The following is a 7247-nucleotide window of genomic DNA, read 5'->3' as shown; positions in this document are numbered from 1 at the left end:
ATCTAATATTTCTACTTTTGTAGGTTACAGACCTCTTGTCCCCAGCTGCTTTCAGGATTTCCTCTTTGTCTCTGAGACTTGTAAGTTTCACTATTATATGTAGAGGTGTTGACCTATTTTTATTGATTTTTGATAGGGGTTCTGTGTACCTCCTGGACTTGGATGCCTGTTTCTTTCCCCAGATTAGGGAGTTCTCGGCTATAATTTGTTGCAATATACCTTCTCCGCCCCCCCCGCCTTTCCTCTTCTTCTGGGATCCCAATTATTCTAATATTGTTTCACTTTATGATGTCACTTATCTTTTAAATTCTCCCCTCATGATGCAGTAGTTATTTCTCTCTTTTTCTCAGCTTCTTTATTCTCCATCATTTGTCTTCTATATTACTAATTATCTCTTTGCTCATTTATCCTAGCAGTTAGAGCCTCCATTTTTTTACTGCATCTCATTAATAACCTTTTTGATTTTTGACTTTAGTCAAATTCATTTTAGATGAATTTTAGTTCTTTCATTTCTTTAGAAAGGGATTCTTTAGTGTCTTCTATGCTTTTTTCAAGCCTGGCTAGTATTTTTATAATTGTTATTCTGCACTCTAATTCTGACATCTTATTATGTCCATAATTGTTAGGTCCCTGGAAGTCAGTCTGTCCTCTTGTTCTCTTTTTTGAGGTGAGTTTTTCTGTCTTGTCATTCTGTCCAGAAAAGAAAAGATACATAAGAGAACAAAATACTAAAATGGCAACAATGACCCCAGAGAAATGTGCACTAAGCCAATCAGAAGAGACCAGAAAGCAAATATAAATAAATAAATAAATAAATAAATAATAAAAATTGTTAAAAAAAGAAAGAAAAAAGAGTGTATTCAGACAGGTGAACTGAAAAGAGCAATACACTAGATCCTGTGTGTATTTTGGTCCTTTTGTTAGAAAACTAGATCCCAAAATTGTAAAGTAAGAAAAACATATATGTACAAAAATAAAATTAAATACAATGAAGGCATGGAATGTAACTGTAAAAGTGAAAATTAAAAGACAAGAAAAAACAGAAGAGAAAAACAACAACAACAACAACAACAACGAAAGGGATATAAACAGACAGGTGAACAAAACAGAACAATACACTGTATCCTGTGTGTATTTTGGTTGGTTTGTTAGAAGAAAATACATCTCCAAATTGTAAAGAAAGAAAAACTTATATTTACAAAAATAAAATTAAATACATTGAAATGATCGAATGTAATTGTAGAGGTGAAAATTAAAAAAGACTTTAATAAAACAAAACCAAAAAAAAAAAAGGAAGAAAGAAAAAAAAAGCAAATATGATGAAACAGATGAATTGAACAGAACCATATACTAGATTTTGGGTATATTTCCATCTGTTAGAAGACACTGCATCCCAAAATTATAGAGAAAGAAAATATATGTGCGTGTGTGTGTGTGTGTGGGTGTGTATAAAAATTAAATATAATGAAGAGATTGAAAGTTACTGCAAAAATAAAAATGAAAAAAGATTAAAAAATAGTAATAAAATAAGAAATTGGTTGAAAGTAAAGATAAATAAATTAAAAATTAAAATTGAAAGACTAAAGAATCTTGGTAAAAAAGTCATGAATTCTGTATATGCTGTGTTACCCACCACTGCACTTTTGCAGCTCTCATTGATCAGTAAACTTGGTCTTGGCTGGATGTCCTTGCTGATCTTCTGGGGGAGGGGCTTGTTGCTTTGATTCTCAAGTGTATTCCCCAGTGGAATTGTCAGGGAGCCAGGCTATGTCATCTGCTCAGGTTTGCTCTCTGTGATCTTTTTTCCGTGAAGGCTTTCCACATAGCTTTAGAGGATGAGAATAAATATGGCAGCCTCCCAATCTCCAACCCCAGAGTCAAAACCTCAGGGCCCCACTCCTCAGTGTGCTCTCAGAGAAAAGCAGTCAGTTGCTTCTGTCTCCTTGGTCTCTGTCCACACTCCATGCTCACCTGGCCTGTGACCCAGAGTTTCTATCATCTGTTTAGACCCTGTTTAGAGTCTCCAAACCCTGCAGACCCCTGTGGTGCACTCCTACACTGCTCCTCCAGGGGGAGATAGGAGAGTCTTGTGGTTCTGCTGCTTGTTGGTCCCTTGCTCAGAGAGCAGTTGCCTGACTGTGCCATGGTTTGCAATTTATGGCAACCCCAAGCTAAGGGCCCTCTCCTGGGCTTGCTGATTGGAGCTGGCTTCCCCACTCTGATGTCTGGGAGCTCTGCCACACTCAGGCACCCCTGTCTTCCTGTGATCCCAAGGATCTTGAGACCACATTGTTCAAGCAAGGGTTCTGATCCCACTTAGTCACCTGAGCAATTTCCTCACCAGAGCAGACTTCTAAAAGTTCAGATTGTACTTCCTGCTGCTATATAACTTTCTGGTAGCTGGCTTAAAGAGGGTCCCTCCCCCCTCTAGTTTATCTTCCTGTCTATCACCTAGGATTCACTTCTTAGATCTCTGGTTGAGTTCACAGTTGTTTGGAATGATTTGATAGCTATCTAGCTGAATGCCTGTGACCAGATGCGACTACGGTCTCCTACTCCTCTACCATCTTGGACTCCTTCTCATGTTTAGGTTTTATCTTCCAGGATTTCTTCAAATTTGTGGTCCATGGCTATGTCTATTCTGTGCCTCCTCCCTTAATGGTATGTTCTTAATCTTTAAAAAAACTTTTAAAAATGTATTTAATGGCTCTTCCATTATTTTATTGAGACTGAGAGTCCAGGGGTTAGAGAGGTATGTGCAATCCACCACTTAGCAACAGTAGAAATAATTTCTCCCATATATCCATTGCTTGATTTCAACCATCTTATTATGAGCCTGATGTCTTATGAATTGTATTAATCAATTTAAATCTTAATGAAAACAAAGACATAGGATTCCATTAATATATATTTAGATGCCAGGGACCCAGAGCTCCCTTTTCCTCTTTGTCCCTATCTTCTGCTATATGCCTTGCATTCTTCATTATTTGTTTTGTATCCATTCTTGCCCTAATCACCTACTTATGTGATTCCCATAAACCCACTCTGCAAAAACCAAAGGGAAATTGAGGAGTAATTATGTCCCACTCCTACTCAAAATTGTTTTCATTTTTTTCTTAATTATTTTTTTAGTGCCTACTCTGTTCTGGGTCCTATTCTAGGTGTTAGGCATACAGCAGAGAATGAAACAGAGATGAACTCCCACCCTTGGTGATTATATTCTAGAAGGCAGGGATATGTTACATCCTGTAGAATTATAGTCATGGGCTCCACACAAACTGGCAAACACTAGCAGGATAAAATGTGTAATGCTGCCAAGTTAAACATATCATCAAAACTCCTGGCTGTCTTCTAACAAATTACTCGGTAATTAGAATTACTTTGGTCTACAGATCAGTGGATATTTAATAATGATAATAATAATCACATAAAGGAACAAATAAATATTAAAATTCAATTCTTAACATTTGAAAACAACATCACTGTCTTAGAGTAATGGTTGAATAAATTATGACATATCTGTAAAGTGGAAATATGAGACTATTATAAGTGATACTAATGAAGACTTTTTAAGATAGATGACAAAATTGTTACTATTAAGCAAAAAATCATGTTATAAAATTATGTATATAGTTTGACTCTGTATGTTAATGGGGCAGCCTCAGCTCAGTGGGTTATTAATAAAAATAGTATCACTCCCACCCATCACTGTTTTCAACTATGTTCTACTGCAGTCCAGATTAACATATTTGATGAGTTGGACTCCAAGCGCATGAAGTGTGCCTCCCTTGGGATAATGCTCAGTTTTATCTAGCTCCTTTTAGTTGTGAGGAAGAGAGGGCAAAGTAGACTTCCCTCAGTTTGACTAGGAGTTCATCCTCTCAGCTTCCTCTCTGGGTTGTACATCTACTGCCCAGCAACCTCCTAGGCAGCCCTGTGCTCTTCTGCCTCTCCTCTCACTTGTCACTCCTTTATATGGAATCACGAAACTCGGACATCTTTGCCATGGCCTTTAAGGTGATGAAGAACCAGGAAGCCAGGAGCCCTCATTTTCTCAGCTATACTGCATCTTTAAACGTTACTTGCAGTGGTTTTTTGACTCCAATTTTTGGACATTTCTAGAGCAGGAATGGAGATTAGCGTCTTAGAGATGCCACCATGAACAATGGAAAACTCTCCTAAGAACTGTTTCAAATGCTTTACTCCAATGGCAGCACAGAGTTTCAAAGAAGCTGCAACAAAGGAGCAGATACAAGTCAGGAATCTAGATGCTAGTCTCTCCTTCTTCATGGCACCTTATGAATCTCTATGAATTCTTCTCTTGGAGTTCCTCCCCTCACCCTGACCCACTAGGCCATTCCGTTGGTGAGGTGAAGGTGAAGAGAAGAGTTTTCTAGGGGTGTGTTTGACGATAGGAAGGTTAATTCTACACTTTTTAGTAAGATTTGGTAGATTTTGAGTCCTAATTATTTATGGCTTTTAAGAGAATGATCTAAGCTTCAGACAGTAGCCACAGTTTTAGGGCAACAAGAAAAACTCCAAGCAAGATTCCATTTGGCAGGAAGTGGGGTGGGAGAGACTAAAGACACTTTCAAATTTAGCAATTTTTTACTTCATTATTTATATAATTTAATTTGTATTATCTGAATATCTTAATTCACTCAACTGTTATGATTTTCCTAAATATCTTGGATTGTATCATGTTGTTAGAGTCTACTTGGCTTCTGTTCCCATTTATTAATTTTGGTGTCATAAACCAGATCAAAACACACAAAATTGCTACCCTGTTCTCCCTACCTTGCCACTGATTCCAGAAACCATGACCTTGACCTCACCTCTTTTCCATCATTACAAGCAGGGAATTGGTCACTATGCCCTTGATGAGAAGAAAACAGAGTTCAGTGATATCAAACAGGCCAAGTGGGATCATGCTTCCCGTGGTCTGATTTCTTACCTGAGTCTACATAGCCAGGTCCCTTGCTCTTGTCTCAGGATCCAATATAGTGAATCACTAGGTTATTGATACTCAACCACAGCCTAGACTTGTCAAAGATCCGTTGTTGCATCTGAGTATTCAAAGAGGATATCCTGTGTATCAGCTTCACTAAACTCTAATGGCAGAGTGTGACCCGTGACCCATCACTAGTTTCTGCCTAGGTCAATTCACTAAGATTTCTTTCAGCAAGAATAACGACAGCTATAAATTGCAATAGTTTAAGCTTGTGGTAAAACACACATAAAAATGCAGAAAAGCTACTGTTTTAACCATTTTTAAGCATACATTTCAGTGGTATTAAGTATATTCTAAGTATGTATATCCAGCACTACTCTCCATTTCTAGAATTTTTTTTACCATCCCAAACAAAATTTCTGTAACCATTAGATGGTAACTTCCATTCCCTCCTCTCCCCAGTTCCTGGTTACCTCTACTTTCTGTCTCTAGGAGACTGGATATCCTAGATATTTTATATAATATTAATGTTTTTCCCAAGGCTAATCACCTCTGGTTACACTGAACGTTGCGGGTCCAGACTTCTGAAGCAGGAAGATGAGAGGTTATAGTTAACTTAAGAAAAGTGTATGAATGCATGTTTCCCTTTGTCCCACAGAAAGAGAGGCAGGATCTTGGCTGTTAATACAGCACAACTGTAGACAACTGAATTTCCTTGCTATTTGTTTGTATTGATTGATCATTTTTTAATAGAAAGGAACTTTGTATCACTAGAAAGTCAGTGTTATTTATAAATGGAAGACACTATAAAAATTGTTAGAGTTTAAACATAATTCTTACATTTCAGCTAGAAACTACTGCATGCAGTTTGCATGCAAAAAGCAGTTCTCATTTTTCATAAAAAAGTGATTAACAAGTATTAGCAAGGTGCTAAAGACTACTGACAGATTGAGATGTTTTCTGAATTCAAAAAAAAATCAAAGCCAGTTACTTAATACTGTATCAATAGATCACTAAAGTGATTTCAAGTACTGCTAGTGTTAAGTGATCAACATTTTGGGCAACACCACTTAGTAAATGTTTTATAGCTTTCGTTATGTTTCCCTTGTGTTATGTAAGCCCTCCACACTTTACTCAGCCTAATAAAAATTCCTTATAAGTGTGTAGGGAGAAGGAACTTCAAATAATATCTTTTATAATTTCTTTTCCTTTGGAATCATATTTCTAAAATTGTTTTCCTATTGGCTTAATTATCAAGAAAAAAATTTCAGGTGCTGACATCAAAGAAGATTATTTAAATTTACCAAGGCATAAAAGGTTAAAAAAAAAAAAACAAAGAAAGAGAAGGCATGTTAATTCCTCTTTAATAATTCAAGATTTCAGTGATCTGAAAGTATTGGGGGGAAAAATCACCTGAGTAATAAAGCATGCATCATTTGAATGGATTAAAGTTCAAATCACTGCAAAGCAGCTTATTTTTCATCCATCACCATGGATACGAAAGGACAGCTGAAATGCAGGCATCTGACATCACAAGCATGCCCAAACAGGCCCAGGAGGAGAGCTGCTGCTTGCAAAGCCAGCGCCACAAGGGACAGAAGAAAAGCAGTGAAGGGCGGGGAGAGAGAGGCAGAGGGAGAGGGTCATTGTTAAGGCGATGAATCAGAAGTTCAGTTGGGAGGATTAAATGCGGGGAGGTTCAAGGCCATCGGAGAAGCTTGGAGACCAGCAGTTGTTTACCCCGACCTTTTAATACCTTCTTAGCCAGAAATAGAACCGGAGGGGACTGAGAGAGAAGGTATATCAGATAATTCGCAACTCAAACGGCAGTTTCGATAATTTCTTTTAGGTTTTTCTTCTGTTTAGGGATTAATTTAACTAATGTTCTTTGAACTGCCTGGCTCACTTAATACTAAAAACCAATCCCCAAAGTGACGGAGGACTCCAAATAACAGCTTGAAAGACAATGGAACCCGTACCCACAGGACAATAGAAAGTGGTAAATATGGAGAAAAATGGCTATTTTTGGTATTAAGTCATTTTTTCATAAACAGACACTTTTTTAAAAACTTTATTTTAAATTTTTTATTAACTTAAAATTGTGTTTCCTATCAAAAGACAGTGCATCTATTCCCAGTTTGCTATGTAGGGTATAAAGACTTGGGCCCAGGAACCCTGGATACCAGTGTACTGGGAAAAGGCTTTAACAGCAAGTTCTCTGGGGAAAACCCTGATTTATAGCATTTGCTGATGTCTGTGGTGTCAATATTCTCTCTATGGCTGATTTCCAGCCACC

The sequence above is a fragment of the Lontra canadensis genome, unplaced genomic scaffold (assembly GCF_010015895.1).
Source record: "Lontra canadensis isolate GAN:19392208 unplaced genomic scaffold, GSC_riverotter_1.0 scaffold47, whole genome shotgun sequence".
NCBI lineage: Eukaryota > Metazoa > Chordata > Mammalia > Carnivora > Mustelidae > Lontra > Lontra canadensis.
The sequence above is the reverse complement of the archived record's forward strand: the minus strand, read 5'-3'. Positions refer to the sequence as shown.